A 25,254-nucleotide genomic window follows, 5' to 3' on the forward strand; every position below is an offset into this window, starting at 1 on the left:
GGTTTGTATGTAACCACTTGATGTTTTAATCAATATATGCAACTTCCACAAAGTCTGTTATATTTGTCAAGAGGTTTTATACATCTTTTATAGTCCAGGATTAGGCATGGTATATGAAGCTGAAATCCCATTTGGTAATGAAATTTAAACATAATTCTGTGTTTATCATGTGAAGATATATATTTTACTTCATCTGTCCCTTTACATTTCCCTTTATCCATGATTATTGGAGGACAATGATATCTGGAAAACAAACCACAGTGAAGTTAAATCCATTTGAACACAAAGAGTTACTGTCAGTTAATCCTAATAGAGACAATACAGATTTTTTAACTAAACTGCTTAAGAAATGAATATGTCTTGCATGCTTTCAATTTGTTTTAAATCCTAGTATGCTGAGCTCTTTGCTGTTGTCTAATATTTGCATAAAATATTTAATCTCACACTTTAAATTAATGATATTAAAGGTCTAAATGTTTGAAAATTGTTGTTGTCAGAACAATGTAATCTTTTCTCTCCAGACTTCTTCACATAATTATGGTGCCCTTATCCTAACATACTTATAACCTTCTTCAATATTGTCCTGCACTGAATATACTCTGACAGTACTTCTCTTAATTTTGAGCCTTCTGCACTTTTGAGGCAGGGAGGCAGTAAGAAGAATGGGAGGAAAAACCTTTTATTGGTCAGGACATGCAGGAGAATGAAACAGGGAGATGGGCATGCAGGGGGATGGATTGCAAGGGAATGGAATGTAATAGGAAGGCCACAAATTTATTAACTTTTGTTTTAATGGGAGGAACAAACTCCCCATATCAGGCATTTACTGTATTTGGGATCCAGTGCAGTGTCCATCTTGCCGTGAAGGAAAAAATCCTTTCTGATCCCAAAAACTAACCACTGGTCAGACCACAAGATCTTGGAAAGGCAGTTCAAGCTATACCTCCATTATAGGGCATGCAGGTGGGGCAGCAACCACAGCAGAATGCCTGCTGCTTGCCCTCAGGGCTCCACAGACAAGAAGGGGAGGGTCATGAGAGACGGTGAGCTTTCCCTTTCCCCTTGCCACAGACTGGCCAATGGCTAAAAAAGAGAAACAGAGAATTTTGTCCTCCTGTTTGGTTCTCCTCCTCACTCAGGCACACACAATCTCTACGTCCATTTTGGACAGAGAAAGAGAGGGGAAGACCTCAGTGCAGCCAGCCCTGTCCATCCCGCTCATCTTCCTCTGAGGAGCCCGGGGTTGTCATTTCTCTGCTAGTCTGATGAAACATTCCACTCCCCTGAGATGCAGGGGGGAAGGGAGGGTATTTTTCACTGTGCAATGTTTATAATAAAATATCACTATTATTTTATCTGGAATAGAACAATTAATGATATACAGGGTATGTGAAGCCCCATAATTTTTCTGACCACTGGCATAGTGGTAAGAAAGAAACATACTATTGCTATGAGGTTTTAATTAAACCATAAAAAACTGTAAAATGTCTACAGAGCACATATTAGAATAGGTGAGAAGCTTCAATTCATTTTCTTAAATTTACTGAACAAGGAGCTTCTGAATGTTTGCTGGTTTAAGGGATGGCATAATCCTCAATCCAGATGCTACAGTATATAAATGAACATATGTCTTTAATGTACATGCTACACAAGAACAGACAAAGCTTTAGTAGACATAGCCCATGTTCAGAGAATAGGCTGATAATGAATATGAATAATAATCAAGCTCAAATCAGTAATATTCTGCCATATGTCCCTAGAATCTCATCATTTGAAAATGTAATTCACATTGCACATATTCAGTATATAGGGTAAAATTTAAATATTATGTATGCAGAGCAATATAGTCTGACCTCATATCATATGTCATGTTTATTTACTGATGTAATTTCTCTCTCTGTCTCTTTTCTGTATATGTCTCAGTGATAATATGTGTCGAGCCTTTCATCATTGACTTTACAAACTTTGGGCCAAATCCTGTATGTTTCACTAGCTGAGTAGTCCCATTGACTTCAGTGAGACAATATCTGATTTTATACAGATCCCAAGGAAGATCTGAAACATTCGTAAGATTGGACTTCTAGAAAAACAGCTCTCAATTTTGATACAAACTTTGGATACAAGACCAGATGCGAAATATGGATAATGTAAGTTTCACATATTCAGTTGCACTTGAACTTGCATGGGTAAGATGGATGGAATTTGTCCTTCTATAACAGATATATGTGAATTGCCTAAGTCATCACTAAACTTAATCTCTCAGGGGAGTATGGCAGATCTTTAACAACCTATAGCAACACTACTCACAACCTGCTGTATTATACGGTGGATAAGCCCGTCATTTATTCTCCCAAATCTCCCAGTTTATGTGGCAGAGCTGCAGTGAATTATGTGGCATACAAGGAAGTACAATAATTAATGGGAGCAGAGTTTTGCTCTGGCCACATTGTCTCCTGCAAACATCTCCCTTTCTCCTCAATTACTGTGGCTTCTTATGCTGCTGACTGCCCCGGTTACCACAAATTTCCAGCCATGTACTGTCTCACCTCCTACAGGCTTCCTCAGATCCACAGGAGGGTTGCTGATAAGAAGCTGCCACATGCCTTCCTTGTCTCCAGTATGGATAGTAAAACTTAACTTAGAAACCCCCAATGACTTCTAAGAATTAGTGCTGGCAGGTTGCTAAATGTTCTTTTCATGGCTACTTTCCTAATTCTAGAAGGGTCTCCCTTTCACTGCTGTCCTTTGAAAAGCAGCAGCACAAGAACAGGCCCAGGAAATTGTCACTTCACCTGAAGAAACCACAGGACAAAGGAAAACAATGGAGGAGGAAGGCAAAGAGGCAAATGGAATTCAAGAGCTGAAGATAGCAGTATTTTGAAGGATTTATTTGGCACTAAAAGGGATGTAGGTGGCAAGCTGGTGAAAGGACATATTACGCTGTCATATTCTCTACATGGCCACATAATCTCAGTACTCTGAATCTTGGACAGGAATTGAAGAACATTCCTGTAGCCTATTGGAACTACAAGGAGGATTTAGGCCGTCAATATTTGCTATTAATCCAACTAGGAATTCAATTTACTGTATGACACTTGGGTTAACACCTCTACTCTTGAAAGAAAAAAGCCATAGAATATTTAATGACCATAGGTTGTCAGGATTTCAGTTTTATGTCAAATTGAAAAATTGGTACATTTTTACAGCACAGTATCTACAACACTGTCCTGAGATACTGAGTCACTGCTGACTCAGAAAGAGTGCAGCCCACTGAGTCACCAAAACCACTCTCGACAGCATCCTGTTCTTCTCATCCAAACAATAACCATGCTTATGCAAACATTTTCTCCAGTCCCATTTGGGTTCCCCACATGAAGCCAAAATCTCAAAGCAAAAGTTATCTGAAACTACTGATTTTCATCTACCTTGACCTCAAAAACATGCCAAGCCATGTTTTTTGTATGATTTTGACACAAAGGCATTAATCAGTGCAGGTTCCCTTCAGAGGTCTCAGAACAAAGCAGACCTTTTATGAAAACCTGGTCCAAGTTCTGAATTTGTAACAAAACTCAAAACTAGGGGAGTTTTGTGTTGTTTGTTGTAAACATTTCACACAGCTGTAGTGACATCTAGTGGAGAATAAAACCTCTGTTAATGGCTTCAGTATTAAGGAAAATCGCATTAGCCTTTATTTTTTTTAATCCACTGGGCAATAGTTTTCCTCTGAAAACTTCAACTGCACTCTGCGTGTCATTCATAGTGATTGAAAAAGAGTTTCATAGTCCACAGAGGATTGTTCATATCTAGAAATTTTTCATATCTGAAGGACCATATGGAGTTTTCTTCAGGATATCCCACCATATCTGAAATAAACAAATAGAGTCAAAATGCACAGGGGGAAAAAATCTCTAACGTCTAAATTACCCTGAAGACAACATGGTAGAATCCATTCTGATATCAATTACATCAGTGAATATCAGAAGTAACGCCCACTGAAATCAATATTGCTAAATTGATGTAAGTTAGATCATTACCAGATCCAGATCATCCTTCTCCACTCTCATCCTCATGCCTTCTTCTATACTGTCTCCCTATGCACCAGGTGGCTACCCTCTTCTTTTTCAAATCTCGCCTCAGACCTCACTAAAGGAAGTGAAGCCCACAGACACTAACTACTGTGGGGCTACTCACATGAAAGATTTTTAAGTTGAGTGGATAAAGGCCCTTTAGAGAGACCTTTCCTCTGGATTCCCCAGTGTGCTTTACATTGTCCATCTTTGGAGTTTTGCACAGTGCCAAGCATGCTGTTAATACTTAAATAATGTTTTACATTGTGAGTTTTGACACACACAAATATGTGCTGGAATAGAAGCTGATAATGGAAAATGTTATTCTGAAGATTTAAAGTGGTTGTTAACTGTCATGGCTGAATGATGGCAAGCTTAGGAGAAGCTCCTTCCCCACTTGACCAGCTGGTTTGATTGGGTCTCTCACGCAACCTGGGTGTGGCCACAAGGTAGAGTGTACCCTTTTAAATGACAAAATACACTGGGTGATTTTTAATTATTTACTTTATTTTTTACTAGCAATTAGAAGTTTGGCAATCAAAAATAAGGTGCACATGCTTCTCACATGCTTCTCAAGAGCTATATTATAGCTAACCAGTTTGTTGTTAGTAGAGACATGGCAACAGAGAGATTCAGCAGGAGATCACTAATATTCAGAGCACTTTTACTTTCCATTTATTAAATAAACTGAACTGGGAGCATGAAACAAATCTCGATATACTGTTGTTATTATTATTCATTATTTATTTTATTCATTACTAATAAAGTGTCAAGTGAAGAAATCTACCTGCTGCAGTTTTACAGTGATGTAAATTATTATCTTTACAGTGCTAAATTTTTGTTCTATAGTGATATCACTATTGGTGAAGGAACTTCATAATGTTCAGATAAACCAAATCTCTTACTGCAGGTGCTTATTCTGGAGTTCATCCAAACAATCTAGGACATTTGGGTTTGTAAAACTGGGCTGAAAATCATACAATAACATCATTTCTCACAAAATTCCAGCACTACTTCTGATTCTGGACAGAGCCTGGAAGCACAGAGGATTAAATATTAAAAATAAACAAGAAAAAAAATGGACCTTAAAAAAGAAATTCAGTTTTAGTTTGCTTTGAATTTTGGGTGAAGGTTCAAGGAGTCACCCAACCTGCTACAGGGACAGCTGTGAGGCAGTTGCTATTCTGTGATCAGTTCAGAAGCCAAATACTGCAAAGGTATTCTATTCTGTTCTATTCTATTCTGTGTAAGTTTTTATTCTATTCTTATCACTGTTGTATGTGAATGCGTCCCAGTAGTGCTTTCAGCAAAGCGACTACACGTCTGTCATGTGTTTGTTCTGTCATGCTCCTCCAAAGCGAGAAGCGTGTGCAGTGGAATGTCTTTTTGGTAGGGATTTTTGTTATTATTTATTAAATGTTCTTGTTGCTATGTGATTATATTAGAGAAGGCACTTGGAGAGGAAAGTAGTGAGATTTGTGATGGTTTTTAGTTCCTGGCGGAGTTATTCTACAATTTTGGATCACCTCTGGGGAAAGTTCTGTTCTCTGCACAGGTGAGCTTTACTCTTATTGTTGAGAGTTCTTATAATCATAGAATCATAGGACTGGAAGGGACCTTGAGAGGTCTTCTAGTCCAGTCCCCTGCACTCATGGCAGGACTAAGTATTACCTAGACCATCCCTGACAGGTGTTTGTCTAACCTGCTCTTAAAAATCTCCAGTGTTGGAGATTCCATGACCCTCCTAGGCACTTTATTCCAGTGCTTAATACCCTGACAGTTAGGATGTTTTTCCTAATGTCCAGTCTAACCTGACCTTGCCGCAATTTAAGCCCATTGCTTCTTGTCCTATCCTCAGAGGTTAACAAGAACAATTTTTCTTCTTCCTCTTTGTAACAATCTTTTATGTACTTAAAAACTGTTATCATGTCCACCCTCAGTCTTCTCTTCTTCAGACTAAACAAACCCTTTTTTTTTCAACCTTCCCTCATGTTTTCTAGACTTTTAATCCTTTTTATTGCTCTTTTCTGGACTTTCTCCAATTTGTCCACATCCTTTCTGAAATGTTGCACCCATAACTGGTCACAATACTCCAGCTGAGGCTAATCAATGTGGAGTACAGCGGAAGAATTACTTCTTGTATCTTGCTTACAACGTTCCTGCTAATACATCCAAGAATGTTTGGGTTTTTTTGCAAAACTGTTACACTATTGACTCATTGTTAGCTTGTGATCTACTCTGAGCCCCAGATCCCTTTCTGCAGTACTCCTTCCTAGGCAGTAATGTCCCATTTTGTATGTGTGTAGCTGATGGTTCCTTCCTAAGCAGAGTACTTTGCATTTATCCTAATTGAATTTCATCCTGTTTACTTCAGACTATTTCTCCAGTTTGTCCAGATCATTTTGAATTTTAATCCTCTCCTCCAAAGCATTTGCAACCCCTCCCACTTGGTATCATTTGCAAATTTTATAAGTGTACTCTCTATGCCATTATCTAAATCATTGATGAAGATATTGAACAGAACCGGACCCAGAACTCATCCCTGAGTGTCCCTACTTGATATGCCCTTCCAGCTTGACTGGCAACCACTGATAACTACTCTCTGGGAACAGTTTTCTAACCAATTATGCACTCATCTTATTGTAGCTCCTGGAGCTTTTTAGTGAATCCCTTGTGTTCTCTCTCTCTCTCTCTCTCTCGTTTTTATTTTTCTTAATGAGGGGGGAGAAAAAAGTTTACATACTTTGCTCATTGTAGATGGGGAAACCAAATAAATTATTTTCCCAGCTCTGCCACAGACTTTCTGTGTGACCATGGGCAAGTCATTTTAGCTCTGTCCTTCAGTTTCTTCATCTGTAAATATGGCTAAACGTTGGCCATGGATCATTGATGGCCTGCAAAGCACATGTTTGTGATCCAAGAAGAGCAACATGGTTCTGTTATGCTGGATCCTCTTGCTTATTTCCAGCTACCAAATTACATTAAAAGACATCTAAACATGCATTAAATACTCTTCCATGAAGACAATTGTTTTAGTTACCACAGGGATGTCACACCCTCGTGAATGGGAGATAATGTGGTCTTAAGACAATCTCCACACTAAAATATCATCCACGCTAAGAAAAAGTTTGAGAACATTTGGGATAAATAATAGCCTACCTCAGAGGAGTGTTATGGGCCTAAATTCATTAAAGTTTGTAAAGCACTTTGAGTTGAGAGGGAAATGAAAAGTATTATTATTATATTCCTATTTTATTTCCTCCAGAAATGTTTGGAAAAACCTCGCAGTTTTGTACATACTCTGTATTGAAATCATTATTTTATTTTTGCTGTTTTCGTGAAATAGTGAAAAATGTCTCATCTTCATAGCTATAATTTGCTACAGTTTTTGCCAATGAAAATGCATTCCATTTAGCAAAGACACAACTTAAGCCTCATAGTGCATGTGAAGGTGTTAAAGTCAAAGGGTACATTTCACTTAGTTGCAGTCTATTTTCATGGGCTGCATCTTACATGATTAGCAGTGTCTGGCTGCAGTTCGGAGACACTGAAGAGAAAGGGAGGTCAGGTGGGTGTCTTGGGAAAAAATCAGACAAATACTATAAAATATGTGCAGTTAAGTGAGGAAATCAGCATCTGCTAGCTCTTTGTTTTCTTTCTTGTTTTTGGAACTGGAGGAAATATGAACACATTGTTTTCGGTTTTATTATAATTCTGAATGGAGAAACTGATGAGGATGAAGATGGCAGCTTAGGGAATATGAGTATGAAGCTACTAGTGACAACAAAATCTATAACAACTTAGTGATTACTATAACCACAGGGAGGATTAACTAGTCAAGGGAAAAAAGTACTAGCCTTTGACTTTTTACCATCAACAGCTACAAAACTCCCCCAATAAGAGTCCTTTGGTTTCAAAAAGGAAGTAGACGCAGGAGTTATAAGGCTTGGTACATACATCAGTGGCAGCTGTAGTAGGCTTCTGATTTCTCCTTCTTCCACTAATAACAGACAACAGAGACAGCAGTAACCAATTTTCATGTCATCTTGACATAAAGATTTGTCTCTTTCCAGCAGAACACAAACAGCTAGTAGTCACCCATATTCTGAACTGGCATCTCTCTGAAGCTGTTACCTACATCTCCAGAATATCAGCTTTCGTATTTTTTAAAAAGTAAGTCTCTACCTGTTATCATTGCAAAGAAACCCTCAAAAATGGGAACTGAATGTAACCAATGCAGAAACATCTACATGAGTCTGCAGAGAGCCTGGAACAAAAGCACTAAGAGTTTTGAAGTGCTCTATTTATCTCTGTGAGGTGTTAACTCAGATGACTAGTGATGATTATTTAAATCTCAGTGTGAACTATTTAACTCTTTTATGTAAGAGGAGAGGGAGGATCACAGATCTGCACTGTTTACTGTGAGTGACATCTCATATTGGGGACCCAAGTGGGTAACATTTGGGAAATACCACCACTTTTTTTTTTACCTTCAGTCACAGAGCCAAGCCCAATGAGACTAGGGGAGCCCCACCAAATGGGAACCAAGCAGAGCTCTGATTTAACATCTCCTTTGTGTGGCATCTCATTTTGGTGATTTACTTGGGTGGAGCTTGGAAGAATACTATTACATCCTCACTCCCCCAGTTCTGACCCTTGCTTTCTATCAAGCCACCTGAAGAGACTATGAATTGATGTGGGGCATTTTGAATTATATTTATAGAATGGCAGGAGCCATCTTCCATCTATCTCTGTTAAAAAACAACAAGCCAACAAAGAAGAGGTTGTTGATTCTTTGTCATTGGTATGTTCTTTTATTTATGTCAGAGCCCATTTAAACCCAAAGCTATCCTCTCCAGCGATGCCTGAACCTCCAGAAGGGTCCAAGGTTCTCTTTCCTCTTTGGACATTTCTGCTTTGCGTCCTGCCAGTACAGCCATAGCTGATCTTGTCTGATCTGGCCTAGCTCAGCTCCCTGTTACTACAGCCATTCTAACTCTTTAAAAATTTCTTCTGTGACCTATAATTAATATTGGGAATACAGCTAGAACTAATAAATACTTTAAACTAGTAGAAACTTTTCACTTTACAGGAGTGTGGTTAGAATAATTAATTATTTATAAATGCTTTGTTATCATCAATGATGCCACTATATATGTGAATTAATATAGCTTTACATCTGCTTTAGAGAGCTTACTTGATATATTGTTCTCAATTTCTTGATGTTTATACATGAGAATCTAAAGCCAAGACATTTCCTTTGATATTTGTCATATCTGTTGCTGTGGGAGGGTGGGGCACAATGTCAATTTGAAAAGTTAGTATGTGATTTAGGGCACCCCAGAGTTACTGTACATTTGAACTTGCTAAGTGGGAAACTCCAGTTTCCCTTCTCACTGGTAGTGTCTAAAGCTCAAGTGGGGACTTGTCCCTAACAGGCAGTAGAGAGTAAGGGGGGAACAAGGTCAGACGCTTGTAATGCTTATATTTTGAAGGTACATGCTGTTCTATTAGGTGCCTATTCTGGAAGACACTTAACAATGTGCTTAACTTTAAGCTTAAGTCCTTTTGACGTCAGTAAGACCTAAACATGTTTATGTGCTGTCCAAATTGGTGTCCTTATTATCAAATAGACTGCTGAAAAGAATACTGTGCTGTGTGAACTAAGTGAGCAAAAAGCAGAATGTGAAGCACAGGAGTTTGTATAGAAGCATCCTGTAGATCTGGAGCTGTCTGAACCTTGTGTCAAAAATATTTCACGTGTGTTTATAAGCAGGTGTAGCATTTACATCATTCTTTTAGGCAGAGGGGAAGATCACAGAAATGAACAAGTTTTCAAAATGGCACATGAGAATCCCTCCTCTAGTTCCATTAATGATACCCTGAAGGGAAGAAAATAAATTCTGGATCTGATTTGTGTAAGTGTCTAAATTGGAGTGCACCAAGAGATTGTATAAGCTCTGTAAGCTATTCATGTTACCTGTGCTTTTTACACCTAAATGTACTGAACTCAGGCACTCTGCATTAAGGCAAATTGATGTCAAAGAGGGTAAGCAATGGGTACTATATGAATAAAGCAAAGTGTATTGTGCTTGGCCTATCTTGTAAAAAGATATGCATTGAAAAGGCATAGCATTGAACTAGCATAAGTAGAAAAAGCATATTTGAGTGTCTTGTTGTTTTGTTGATAGAAAGGTAGAAAAAAATCATTGCCAGCAATTTGTTATGCCAGAAAATCATACTTGTGACTATTTGCAGCAGGGTGGCAGATCATTGCCAAGGGAATATCCTAGGCACATTCCTGACCTATATACTATCAAATTATTTCTGCTTTATGTTAGCCTCATTATCAATAACCTGTAAAATGCCTATGATCTTAACAAAAATGAAAGCATATTGCAACTTGGAATCCATTGTGTTTCATCTTTTGGTTTATCTCCTTTAGCAGGGTTATTATTTAGACCAAGTTAATATTAGTATTTTCTATGAGCATATTCTCTTCCATGAACCTGATATCATCACTGTGAGCTAGCACCCATAGGACTCAATGACACCAATCATATGACATACGGTCATGGATTGCGGTATAGCTGTAGGCTATATGAAAGGTAGTGAGGAATTACCAACTTGTATTATTTTGTTCCACAGGGAAGTGTGGTGGACTTTTTTGTTACTTAATCAGCCTTATGTCCCATGGTTGCTGAGACAGGGAAATTTCATAGAAAACCCTTCTTGAAACTTCATAGTAAACTCCAGAGAAAACTAATTGTGGTGAAAGTAGCCCTTAGTTTAAAGGGTTTGTACAGTAAAATCTCATGCTATCTTAGCTTCATAATATATGGGCCCTATCCTTTGTCAATACACACAAAGCTTTCCCATTGTTTTTATTGGAAGTTTGATGGCACGAGCAAGAGGCCTATATTTTCAAAAGTGACTACTCATTGTGGATGCTTCCGTGCCTGAATGCCCAACTTGAGACATCCAGGGCCATTGATTTGGAAGTCATTGGGAAATGAGAGTGCTCAACATCCTACAGGAGCTGCCCAGTAAGTTTCAGGATTGGACCGAAGCTGAGCTTCTTATGGAATTGAAATCATGCATCCAAGTCATTATGGCCCAGATCCCAAAAGGTATTTAGGTGCCTATCTTCCACTGGAGTTAGCTACCTAAATACCTTTGGTATCTCGGCATATTAGTTGAAATTCACAACATTGATTTTCCCAGTGCATTCAAATACTTTACTCCATGATGATTAATATCAAGGACTGTATCCTAAATCAGTGGTCCGCAACCAGGGGCCCGGGACCCACTGTGAGGCCCCAAACAGGTTTCAGGGGTTCGCCAAGCAGGGCCAGGGCAGAAAGTCCCACCGCATGGGGCTGAAGCTTGGGGTTCCAAGCCCTGCCACCCAGGGCTGAAGCCAAAGCCTGAGCAACTTAACTTCACAGGACTCACTGTAGCATGGGGCCCCAGGTAACTGCCCTGCTTGCTACCCCCTAACACTGGCCCTGCCTTTTATATGCAGAAAAACAGTTGTTGTGGAACAGGTGGGCCGTGGAGTTTTTATAGCATGTTGTGGGCGCCTCAGAAAGAAAAGGGTTGAGAACCTTTGCTCTAAATAATGTTGAGAAAACTTAAATTTACTAAATAAATGGTATGGATGTAAATTTAGGACCCAAATCTGCCACAAGGAGTAAGGAATGATTGTTTATGTATGCGGATGACAGAATTGAGCCCTTAGATGTCATGACCTTTAACCTGATTCCGATTAGTTTATCCTCTTTTGTATTGCTGGTTTTTTAAATGAAAGAGCACATGCTGTAGTACTGTCAATGGTAACAGCTGCACATAATATATGACTGTAACAATTCTTAGGCTGAAATATAGCTGTAGCATTTAGGAGGGGAAAATTATGACTCCAAAATTGGTAAAACAATTCTAGCCACTATAAGATCTTTAAAAGCCAGAACACTTCTAAAACTGTTTTACAAGTGCACATGGTGAAACTGAAACAAATATTACTGTTTGTGAATGAAATAGAAATTAGTGCTTTTGTGTTCACCTGTAAGTTTTTCTTTAAAGCCAGTGATTGCATTTGAAACCTGCAATTCTCAACAAAAAGCAAAAAGTTCAGTGCTGATTGCTGGATATTTGGACCTCCCAGTGCAAACATTAACTGGCTGAGAGGCACTCTGGAATGTAATGAAGGAAACAATACTGGGAAAGGAGCCAAAAGCAGAAACACTGGCGCCTGGAACCTAGGGATTTGCCTCCTAGTAATAGGAGCTGAACGAGGCCCAACACTTCTGTTAGGCTGGAAATGACATACTGTGATCCTTGACTTAGCCAAAGGGATTTTAAATGGAGGAAAGAGCTGGCAAGACAAAATCTCCTGCACTTTTCACAGTGTTTTCTAAAACAAGCAAAGGAAATAAAGAGAAAAGACTGAAGTCTATTACATTTGATCCAGTTAAGGCAAGAGTGGAAGCTTTTTAACTGCTGTTATTATTTTTTGTACTTTCTCATCATGTCACACCACCCAGAAAGCACAGACATAAAGCAGAAACTTGAAGCTGCTTTCATTCAAGAAGAAGGGCACCCCAACATTGCTTTATTGACAGGAGGCCTGAAAAAACTGACAGCTGCAGAAATTGTACAGTTGAAGTTCAATTCCCAGGAGCAGGAACAATATACTGATGGTATTAATTCCGTTTGGAATTGTTAAAATAAGTAAAGGTTATGGGCTGAGGAAGGGACCTGATATTTTTTTTTCTTGCAACAAAGGCGAACCTTCCTTCTTCCCTTGTGTCCTTGGACTGTCATCTCCAACCTTTTGAAACTGTATCTGATTATCCATGTGGCAATTAATCATAATTAAGCAGGCTTGAGATTTGGAAAGGTACAAAGAGGGTGGCTATAGATCTGGCTTTTGTCCTGAGTAACCTCTTTTTTTTTCTTTTTGGCTGCTGAACCTCGTTTGGAGCCATAAGTGAGAAACTTAAAAAAAAAAAAAAAAAAAGAGTGAGAGAAACAAATACCTTCTCTCTCTCTCTCTCTTTTTTTTTAAAGATCATAGCAACAAATGTCCTAGTTGTTCCTTTCTTTCTCTTTTTGGACATTATAGCCCCTGCTAAGTTCCAGCAAACTTGGAATCAGTTAGTTTCCAAGAGGAAGCTAGGTAACAAATTACCTTTCTAATGCCAAGTGATTTGGATCCATTCTTACAAACCAGATTTTTTCAATTTATTACAGGAAAACATTCAATCATTATATGCTGGCACTCTATCCGGGGCACATGGAATACCATTCTACCTACTCCACCCACATTGAGCTTTTTAAAGGCTTAGTAAGCCCAGACTGTCTTCTTATTAAATGTTTTATATATTTATAATTAAAATACTGAGCTGGCATTAGAATCATTTTAACAGATGTAACCTGACACAAGGCTTTCTCTACCCAGGGTCAGGCTAGAAAACAATGGGTTCTTTAACTCCTGCATTCTGCTCAGATTTCTGTTTGCACATGGGTCCAATTTGTCCCATTTATGATTAGGTTTAAGTAAGTTGATGTGCTATTTATTTAGGAGAATTGCCATTTCAGACTATTACCATATTTCCCTACAATATACATTACAGTGTGGTCTATGGCTGTACTGTCCATTATTGGGTTATTACAGAACAAACTATGGTCCCAATTCACCAAAACAACAACTAACTTGACGCAGGCATTAAGTGATTTATTACAGCGCTTTACATTGGAGTTAATGTGCATATGGCACACATAAGCAAATCAAAACAAAAACAAAAAACAGCCGAAAGGATCATAGGGCCATGTGGTGGCATGTGAAAAGGACTTAAATGTCTATGTAATTTATTTAAACTTCAAATATGAACACTACCCTGGGAAACCTGAAGGGGCAGGTTCTGTCACCCTTACTCACTAATTTCAAAGGGACGACTGCTCAGCATGAGTAAGGGTGGCAGAATCAGGCTCATAGTTAGCAGAACTCAGAAACACCCCATCAGTTAACAACCTCACCTTCATTCTAGAAAACCCAGATACTTACTTTTTCTCTGTTAATAAAATATCCTTGCTTCATCTTTGACATAGCACTGAACCTGGAGTGGGTGTAATTTATAAGGACTGGTCTAAAATATATGGCTGTTTCTTTGCACTCCCCCTTGCCTGACACAAATGTCTACCCCTCATGTAGTTAACATATTTATTGAAAACCAAAAATACAGTAGCTCTCCAGCTCCCCCCAGTTGTGGAATTCTATTCTGATCTCTTGCATTCAGAGCAACTCACATCATAATGATCCATCTGATGAAGTGGGTTCTAGCCCAAAAAAGCTTATGTCCAAATAAATTTGTTAGTCTCTAAGGTGCCACAAGGATTCCTCATTGTTTCTGCTGATACAGACTACCTTGGCTACCACTCTGAATCACATATCATAAAGTCCCATATACTTTCCATATATGGCCAACTGCCACTCCTACTCCTCTTGCTCACCCCAGCTGACTGCTTTAGAGTGTGATGAATGGGCAAATGGCAGCTAAACTTTGAGTTTGGAGAGACTTTGACACTGAAGTTTGAAATTCGTTTAAGCAGTTGTTGCAGCCCTAGAATGTATTTGTTTGTTGGATTGTTGGGAGTTCTGTTTTGTTTCTCTGTGTGTCTTCATAGCTGGAAACACATGATCAACAGCTGGAATTCACATAATAATAATTTAATAACCACAATTCTGACGCATGCCAAAAGCTACAATAAAATGGTGGCAAAGGAGAAACAGCCATATCACAAATGCTGTCTTTGTGGAACACACAAGGTTCTATTTTCTCACATGTAATTAAGTAACCATTCACTCTTTCTTCAGTTTAGACATTGGTGATAGAAGATGCTATCAGGTTACAAATAACCTTTTTAAAAAAGCCTTTAAATTGGTCTGTTACTAATAATTCCCATGATATCCCACTGAGATGGAAATGTTTTTTTGCAAATTGAATGTGGCTTACTCCAAGTTTGCAACTTGTTTTATGCTCATTTACATGCAAATGTGCAATTTGGCTCAGTATTCTGGAACTTGCTGGCCCTATGAACCAGCATGGTGACCACAACATGCTCATGTAGTGTTCTGAGAACCTACATGGTGTTACCAGGAGAAGCATATGAGATGAGATGTCAAGTGTCCTGCAGTGTTGTATAAGGAGCCTAAGTAGCCTTCATCAGGTGGATAGAATGTAAGTCATAATGAGATACTTTATAGAAACAGAGGAAGTGTTGAGGAAAAAAGGCAATATAGGAAGTGATGCTTAAGGAAGCATAAAACAAGTGGTACAAAGGAAGGTAGCTGTCAGGAATCAGGACATGCAGCAAAGCCAACTACCTGATTGGCTTCAGTGCCTGATTGCTTGAAAGGGTCAGCAGACCAGCTCTTAAGCCCAGTAACAGCCACAGTTCAGTGGGTGTACAAAGCATTTCCCTGCAGCTGTGCCTGCTTGGCTCTGCTGCAGGCCCTAATTCCTGACATTGGCTTTCTGAGCCCTGTGATGAATTTTAATTGCAGCAGCCCATCAGAAGGCCATGTAGGATACCCAGGTAGCAGGATAGGAAAAAACAGGGAGTACTGGCACATTCCAAACACCACGTAATTTACTTCATTCCAAATGCTGGCTGTTGAAGAAATTCACCATGTAGATCAAGGTCATGCCCATGAAAGGACCCCAAAAGCATCCCAACTGCTTCTATGAGTTAAGGTCCCAGGGTGACAGGCAGCACTGCACACCATGCAACCACCACCCTAACAGGTTGTCAGGGGAAAAAAACAGCTGGAGGTATGAATATGCTGCATAGTGGACACCAACTGCAGCTCATAGGTGACATATATACTATGTTAAGTTATGAGTTGTCAAGAAAATCATCATTCCTAGTGGGAATAAAACTCACAAAGCACACCCCACAACTAGCTGCAGTTTGCACAGCATTCTATTCCACCATCATAGCCATGGCATGATATGAGATATCGAAGACTTCTCTGCAATTTCCCTCACTGCTGCTTTTGCAGATGCTCCCTATTATTTTTTATGGTATTTTGTATGTACTTTCTGTAGCCATTGTCAGTCTGCTACATATGAGTAAACCACTTTTCTTGACTGTCTTGGTTGCAAGCTACTCATCCAGCAAGTTACTTCTATGCCTGGTTCAATTTACACTTAAACATCACATGATCCCAGCTTGACAGCATCCCTTTAATAAATTATACTGGGGCTCAAAATGGGTAAGGGAATGAATCTGGGGCTATGTCATGGCTGGTCCATGAGGCACATTCTCCTTTTCAGAAAGAACCTCCTCGTATTTGACATATGTCCTCCCTAGCTCCCCCAAACTACAGATTTTGGCCCACCCACAGTGAGCACACCTGGTTTCCCTTCTTCTGTTAAACACAGTTCCTGAAGCGATACCACATAGGTTTTGCCAGTTCCTGCCCTGAAACTGCACCTCAGAGAGAGTGGGGTTCACTGTATGGAGGGGAAATTAGTGCTAGTGGAAGCAGCAGGAACTTACAACTAGATTTCTAGATGAAAATCCACTCAGTCCCACTTTGTAAAGCATCAGCTCCCCAGCTCAATTTTTCCAAAGCCACAAAGCCCCTTCCCCAGTGGCAGGCTTCCCTAATGCCAGCCATTTCGCATCACCTTCCTGTAGGTTAGAAGCCTGTTTGCTATATTTTGCTGCCTACCAAACTATGTTGCAATGAGTAGCATGCGGCTCAATGGCAAAGGTAGAAATTATTTGGAATGATAGATTAAAATCAAAAGAGATTCTAGTCCTGTGTTTAGTAGTCTATATTTCAGAGGGAGCTAATAACACAAGGTCTGGTAATTGTGCTTATGTTTAATGTGGGTTTTAAGCTGAATAGTAGATAGACCTCTCCAGCAAAACATCATGGCCTGAAGCCACACTATCTCAGTTTGTGATCTTGTCAGATTTCATAAATTAAGCAGGATGAATTTAAGTACATCGGTGCGAGACTTCCAAGAGCATCAGAAGTGCATTAGAACAAGGGTGCTAATGATTCACTGAGTATCATGCTTCCCTCTGAAGCAGTAATGAACAAATGCATCTGTGTGGTGAGTACAGTGTTGCTGATATTAGTCTTGCAGAAGAGATATAAAACCAAGGACCTCTTGGTGGCTGATTCTGATCTCAAAGACAAGCTTGAGTAATTCTCCTGAGTCAGTCATTGGAGCCAATGGATTAGTAAAAAATTATACCAGTGTTGCTGAGAGCAGAATTTGGTCCATTGTCATTAAAAGGGTCCATTGCATTTTCCACAAGAGCAGAGGGATTAACTCTGGTGTGTTGGCCAAATTCAGGTTCATTTACTGCATCCACCTACACAAACATCTCGTGTAATTTTGAAAGGAAAAGTTATTCTTAACTTTCCCTTCTAAATATTGTTTTATAATGTTACTGGGGAAGAATACCGTCCACTTTCCACCATAAATTTGAACTGTGACTGTATAAACTTTTTGGAAAGCAGTTTTAGATCCTCTAGATAAACTGAAATGTTGTTATATTTTGTCATATTATTGCTAACATATAGGAACATTTTTTCAGTATTCACTAAGAATGCAGAACGCCACTTACTGAAACACTGACATCTAAGAACCTAATCCCATGCACCAATATACAATTGTTTTCCAGATAATTGTCTGTTTATTCTTGGCTTGCAGTAAGGTTGTTTCTGCTAGCACCTCTGGAGGCAAAGACTTCCAGACATTGATTGCCCTGTGACAAACCCCTCTTCGGAGATTTGTCCTGTGTAATTCGATCACTGGGAAGAGAAAGTGGACTCAGCCATATCTTTATAAAATACTTGGCATTAGAAAGAAGTACTGAATCAAGATATTCAGAAACCTATTTGTACTCTATACAGATGTATGTAAGTAAAAACAAGTCTGTGTACAGTACGTCACTTACTTCCCTCTAAAATGCCACTCATTTGTGCTACCTGAAATGCTCTGAGGATTTGAACAGACTCACAACATTAGGTAGCATGAATGTGGAAGCCTTTTTGGTCATTCAGACAACTGTAGATCTCAGTCCTTGGCTAATTTTGAATGCCTAATTGTCTCCTTTAGTTTTTGTGCCTCATTCTTGTCACTATCAGTGGAGCTGAAGCCTTGAAATGCCGGCATCCACATTAGTTTAGGATTCCTTCCAGGTCGTTTGGAATTCAAGCTTGGAACTTGATCCAGACAGAGAGCCACATAACGTAGAGCTAGGAGAACTTGGGAAAACCTGCTTGGCAAGCTAATCCTCACCCTTTCTCGGTTTAAAAAAAAATCCTATTTATATATAACAGAATCCTAAATTCACCAAGCTTTTAAATCTCACATGAGTTTGATTAAAGTAAATGAGGAATTTTAAACTAAAGAGGAAAAAAATCAGGGCAGCAAGAAAAAAACATGTTGGTTTTTTAATTATGCTATGGACTTGTTCTCTAATGGATTCCCTCTCCCAGCCCACCCTGAGCACAGCAACTGGCATGTGTTGTGTTCTGCAGATGGATCAGAAGTGGCACAGATAGAGCCCTACATTGCTGGCACACAGATATTTGAGCTTGCGCTTGCCAGCTAGACTGATTTTCAGGGAGCTCACATCCAGTTGCTGTATGGGAAAAGGGAGGAAAGAAGTCCATTGGCACTAGTAATCCTTCACAACAGGCTCAGAGCTTCAGCCAAAGAGACTATACTCATTTCATGTTCCTTTTTCAACATGGCAGCAGGCTTACTGCCTCAGGAGGAGCTTGCTTGCAGTGTTTGCTGTAGCCGTGTTGGTCCCAGGATATTAGAGAGACAAGGTGGGTGAGGTAATATCTTTTATTGGACCAACCTTAGTTGGTCCAATAAAAAATATTACCTCACCCACCTTGTCTCTCAGGACAAGCTTGTGTTTTATGCTCCCAGTAAATTTTATCTGTTTATTGCGTTTCTCACAATAGGGACGACATAGGACTCAGCAATAGTCAACATTAAGGAAACTCTTTATGTAGGCTGCTGGGCACACCCAGACCCTGAAATTCCCTGGCTCACTGAGGGCCTGATCCAGAAAGATCCTGTGGACCTCAAGGGGCTTAGCACCTTGCTGTATCAGGTCCACACTGAGGAACACAGCTTGTGGTACATAGTGCAACACAGTCTATTTTTAAGTCCTGTCCCATTGCTGACTAAACTACAGATCAGCTTCTTCTTTTCAGGTTTGTTACCTTTTTTTATCTTGGTATGTCTTATGGTTTTGTTTGTTTGGTTTTTTGACTGGGCGGTGGGGGGAGGGGGGATTTAAATGATGTCTAAGGTCTGAGATCAGAACTGTGTTCACTGTGTTGAATCATGGCTTTTGCTGGCAGCTTTCCCTGAGTGATGTTCAGACATTTTCTTACTTGATTAAAATGGGTTCTCTATTTGGTCTGAGGAACTTGAGCTCAGGGGAGTGGTCAAATTACCTGACTGCCAAATCTGGATAACTTGCATGTTGAGAAGTGAGCAAGGCAGAGTTGTATTAGGAAAAGCAATCAGCAGGAAGGTGTAAGCTACCTCAACTTTCCAATGTGTCATTTACACCATATTTAAGTTACTCTACCAAGCATCCAACATTCCATCATCTCCTTCCAGTTCTCAGATTTTGCCTGCCTGGGCTCACAGGCTCCAACTCAGGACTTCCCGGGGGCCTTTCTATGCTGGTGGAGCTGGTATAGAGGGGCTAAAAAGCTGGCACATCTCTCCACTGGGGATTAACTGTGGAGGGGGCATGCCAGGGTGCTGAGCAACTGAAGTTACGTTGGACTGTACTCCAGTTATGCTGGTCTGCTGCCATAATTCAGAGAAGGTCATTGCAGAAAAGTATAAATTAGAGAACCCCCCAGGATTTTGCCAAGGACTGCAATCCGGTAGCTGGTAGTCCCTACACCCAAGAGGAGCAAAGGTAGCAGAAAGCCACCTTTCTCTTCAGCCTCCCTGAGTATAAGAATGGAGAAAGTGAGAATGGGGCCGTAGTCTTGAACATCTCCTTGAGCTTGCGCATTATGGGGACTGCCACTGGCATTACCATGTGTAATATGTGCTGCAAGTTCTTGTTATAGTTACTGTTGGTCTTTTTTTTTATTTGAAAAGAAAAGGATACATGTTAGTTTTGTGCAATAATTTTACTAATTCAGAACTACACAGTGAAATCCTAAGAATTGCTCTCTCTTTTGTGGGTTTTAGGTGTGCCAGACACAACACACATAACCTTAGATATGCCTGCTGAATCAAAGTAGAAAAGGGGCCACGCATACCGTTATTTCGGAGTCCTGCCAATAGTTGGGTGTGGTGTTTTGTTTTGTTTCCTGTGCTAATTCTGTGCTTTTCTTCAGCAAGCATCCTGCTGAGTAGTTCCCAAGCACCACTGAATATAACAACATGCAAGGGCTGAACTGGAACAGCTATGGGTGACTTAGTGAGCTGGTACTTTTATCTGGAAGCAGATCCTTATCAAACCCTAACCTCCAGAGTCTAAAACAGTGGTAGGCAACCTGTAGCCCACAGGCCACAGGCAGCCCTTCAGGGTAATCCGCTGGTGGGCCGCCAGACGTTTTTTTATATTTGAACAGCCGCCCGCAGTTCCCCGTGGCCATGGTTCGCCACTCCCAGCCAATGGGAGTTGTGGCAAGCGGCAGCCAACACATCCCACAACCTGCCAGCAGATCCCGTGGGATGCAGGTTGCCCACCACAGGTCTAAGAATTAATGTAAAATAAATTAATACTCTTGCCCCTATGAATGCAAAGATAATCTTTAAAAGGTGAAATTAGCATTAACTGATGCTGTCTATCTAAGGGCATGGCTACACTTGCAGATGTAGAGCACTGAGTTAAACCAGCCCTCGGAGAACACAGTCGGGAAAGCACTGCAGTGTGTCCACACTGTCAGATTCAAATGCACTGGAGTGGCCATATTAGCAGCTCTTGCAATGCCACAGAGAGCAATGCATTGTGGTAGCTATCCCAGCATGCAAGTGGCTGCAATGTGCTTTTCAAATGGGGAGGGGTGGGGTGGAGTGTGACAGGGAGTGTGTTGTGTATACGTGGGGGGGGAGAGAGAGAGTGGGTTTTTGAAGACGTGAGACCGTGTCAGCATGCTGTCTTGTAAACTCAGACAGCAGCAGACCCCCCCACACACCTCTCTCTGGCACACACTCACAGCAAGCAACATTCCACACTAATGGTTGCTTTGTCCCAGAGCAGATAAGCATGTCAGCTGCCAGAAACGGAGCTTTGAAAAGGCATATCTGCATTCCTGCAGCTGATTCCAAAACAATGACAAGAGTGGCCACTTGACTTAAGGGGATTATGGGATGTTTCCGGAGGCCGATCACAGCGCAGTAATGAAACACCTCGTTCACACTGACGCTGGGGCATTTCAGCCAAGGCACAGCAAGCGTTATGCTTCTCGTGGAGGTGGATTACCAGGAGCACTCCAGCCGCAGAGCCCAGGCACTCTTAAGTGCCTTGCCAGTGTGGATGGGTCATGAGTTAGGGCGCCTGGGGCTGCTTTAATGTGCTCTAACTTGCAAGTGTAGCCAAACCCTTAGTCTGCTGACTGCTTGTAACAAGAGCCCTATCCATCTTAATGGGCCATTAACCCTTAAGCTAATGATCATTTAAAATGACAACATTGTTAGCTATTTCATTTCAAGAAAGAGGGGGATTATCACATCATAAAGATTTCTGGTGAGTGGTGTTTCTTATAGGTGTCTCAGGTAGGTAGAGCTTGGAAGACCATTACTATATCTTTTTTCCCCAATTCAATCCCTGTAGTAAAGCAGCCATGTCATGCTCATCTCATTTAGATTTAGTTCCAGTTACATAGAATGAAATAAGAAGTGAGCTCAGACCCAAAGCATTTTTCTTTAATATACTTTTGAATAGTTATTTTTCCTTTCTTAGTGCCTTTGCTCCTCCTGGTGTGGTTCTATCCAGGACAGGAAATGGAAGTGACAAAATACTGTTTGAATCATAGAATATTAGGGTTGGAAGTCCAATCCTCTGCAACCATCCCAACCAAGGCTTTGTCAAGCCGGGCCTTAAGTCTTTTCGAGTGGGTCCTAACCAAAGATTAAATCCTGCCCTTACATCCTGGAGCCAAATGGAAGGAGAGCAGTGCACAGCTCATTTGGTTAATCAGAACTATCCTGACAGCGAAGGGCATGGTGGCTTACGACAGGCAGACATGGGGTTGGAAAATAATTGGTGTGGCACACATTACTATTCCTTTAAAAAGGAGCAGGACAAACCCCTAGCTAGCATGTGCTGGTGACTTGGAGCAATGGGATGCTAATAGGCATATTAACCAGCTACCCCCACCCCCTGCTTTCCTAAGTGCTAGGTAGTAATCATGCCTGTAGATGCACAGGTGGGGGGAAAAGGAGAGACTCCTTCCTTCCCCAGGGCATCCATGTTACAGAAAGCAGGATTTAGCCCCAAGTAGAGATGCAAGTGGCTCAGATAAGTATACAAACATCTGAGTATTTGTAGGAACCAAACCAAGTCTCTGAATCTTTTTCAAGGTTTGTCCATTGCTAAATCACAGCATCACTTTTGTGTCTTGTGATTTTTCATTTGCTTTATGTTTAGCCTTTTCTTGAACCACTTAGCTTTGCTCCAGGCACCAAATCAAGTGGCTTTCTCCTGTTCATAACTGATCTCAGATATAACAAATCAAATCCTCAAAAAATGGCATATCAGTGCCTCCATACTTTTTAAATACAAAACATAAACTTTAAATGCTAGGGGCAAACACTCTCTCCTCTGTCTCTTGGGAAAGTTTGGGGAAGTATTTTTTTTAAAGTAAATGTCCATTAGATATGAAGATAAAGAGAAACAGATGCACTCAAACTGTGTAAGATAGTGGGGTATAAATGTGACAGCTAACAGGTAAGAATTCTAGCAATGGAAGTGCCTGGTGTACTATTTGAAAAGAACTTTAAAATATTGATTTGAAGTCTCAATTCCATGCTCCCTTTAGTCTCTGAAATACTTTCAGAAAAAAATTTAAAAGTACTTATGGCTTTAATCCACTTTTGTACACTCTTTCTTCCTCTCTTAGAACCTGAGTCAGAGTCCATTAAAATCTCTCTGAGTCTTTCCACTGATTTCAATTGGCTCTAGATCAGTCCCTTTAGTGTATGGGCGTGTCCACACTGTGGCTGGGAGCATGCCTCTGAGCCCAGGTAGACGGACTTGTGCCACTTCAGCTAGTGTGCCAAAAGTAGCAGTGTTGACATTGTGGCATGGGTGGTAGCAAAAGCTAAGGGCTCAAGTAGGCTTGGACTTGAGAGGCTAGTCGAAGGCACTGCCTGTGTCACAAAGTTCATTCTGCTATTTCTAGCATGCTAGTTTGAGCAGAGCTAGCCTGAGTCTGACTGTCCAGGCTCAGCTGCAGGGTGGAGGTCCCTGTGAGACAGTAAACTGTCTGACTGTAAGTTGGCCTCACATAACCTGGCCACAGCCTCTCTCCATCCCCAGAATGAGATCAAGACACAGTGATCTCACTGTGAACATTAACTTGCATTGCAGTAGCTCAAATGGCTTTTGGTTTTTGTCAAATCAGAATTGGTTTTGTTCATTCAGATTGCTGGATTGGTGTTATGCATTCAGATTTTTTTTTTGTAGTTTAGCTCTTTGCTCCCTGTAAAGCTAGGCATGTTGAAGACAGTGCAGAGGAAGGTGAATGACAGAGTTCACAAGTCTTGAGGGTTTGTTTACTACTTTCTTGACCAGTTAGCCTGCTACTCCATGTATAATTGTAGGAAATAGTCTGTTGGTTGCAGATTTAATTCCTATGTGGTATCCCATCGCAAAATGTCATCTTTACACTTTGTTACATTTATACCAGCTCTGCTTAATGATACTGGTGTCTTCTTGCAAAAAGAAACATTCTGGGCCAGACCCTCAGATTATGTAAATTGATGTTGCTCCACTGATTTCAATAGAGCTACATCAATTTATACCAACTGAGGATCCTGCCCTGTATTTAGTAATTCAAATGGTGGTGAAGCCTATGATAAACTCTACATGTTTAAGCTCTTAGGGCTCAATTGGGCCTCAAAATAGGGAGAGAAGCAAGTAAAGGGTGTAATCTCCCTCTACATCACCTGTGCACCAGATCCAGGGCCAGACATGGTGGCATTGCTTGGATCCCCCTCAGTGCATAACTAATCCAGACTAGACCTGTTCCGGTGCTGCCTTCCTTACAGGGGGTGGCAGGGATCAAGGAGAGGGTAGGAATATAACTCCCCATAGGTGCTGGAACTAGGGGTGCTCCCGCACCCCCTGGCTGGAAGTGGTTTCCATTATATACAGGGTTTACAGTTTGGATCAATGGCTTTCAGTACCCCCACTATAAAAATTATTCCAGCATCCTTGTAACTCCCACTGTCCCGAGATTTTACCATATTGAGTGGGTGTATGTGTGTGAGTGGCTGGCTGGCCCTTTAAGGAGAGTGGTTCAGCATTGTCTTTAATCTAGCAGCTAACCCTCACCTGATCCAGAGCTGGTGACTCAATTACAATGAGTGATCCCAGCTGTGAAAGGGTCAGGGCGGACTACATAGGCAGGGGAAGAGAACTCAGGGAGTGAAGAGATATATATATATATATATATATATATATATTTTTTTTTTAAAAAAAGTTGTTTCCTCCCTTTCTCTGAGAAGGGCCTGGTGAAATAAGGATGACAAGGACCACAAAATGATGTAGATTAGGCCCTGAGACAGGGTCAGTTAGAAGAAAGGAAGTTCCTAGAAGAAGCTACCAGAGTAGCTGGAGAAAGGAGTCAGTCAGAAAAGCTGCTAGGAAGAAGAGACTCTAGGAAAAAAAAACCTGGAGGCAGTGCTCAGACAAAGATGGAACTCTGCAGTCTGTGGTAGTTGGGTGAGGAGCAGGGAACTTCAGTGTAGTTCCAGAGGGACTTGGCGCTTCTGTTTGGATTCTCTAGTTAAACTTTTGTTACCCCAGAAGGGTAACAACATTAGAAAGAGGTGAGCAGGCTGGAAGGTAGGGCTACAGAAGATGGAGCAAGAAACAGGCCATCATAGAGCTAAAAAAATGGTCAACAGGGCATGCTAGAGACAAAGAACCTTGCAAT

Source organism: Lepidochelys olivacea (assembly GCF_965140295.1).
Source record: "Lepidochelys olivacea isolate rLepOli2 genome assembly, chromosome: 7".
In the NCBI taxonomy this organism is placed as follows: domain Eukaryota; kingdom Metazoa; phylum Chordata; order Testudines; family Cheloniidae; genus Lepidochelys; species Lepidochelys olivacea.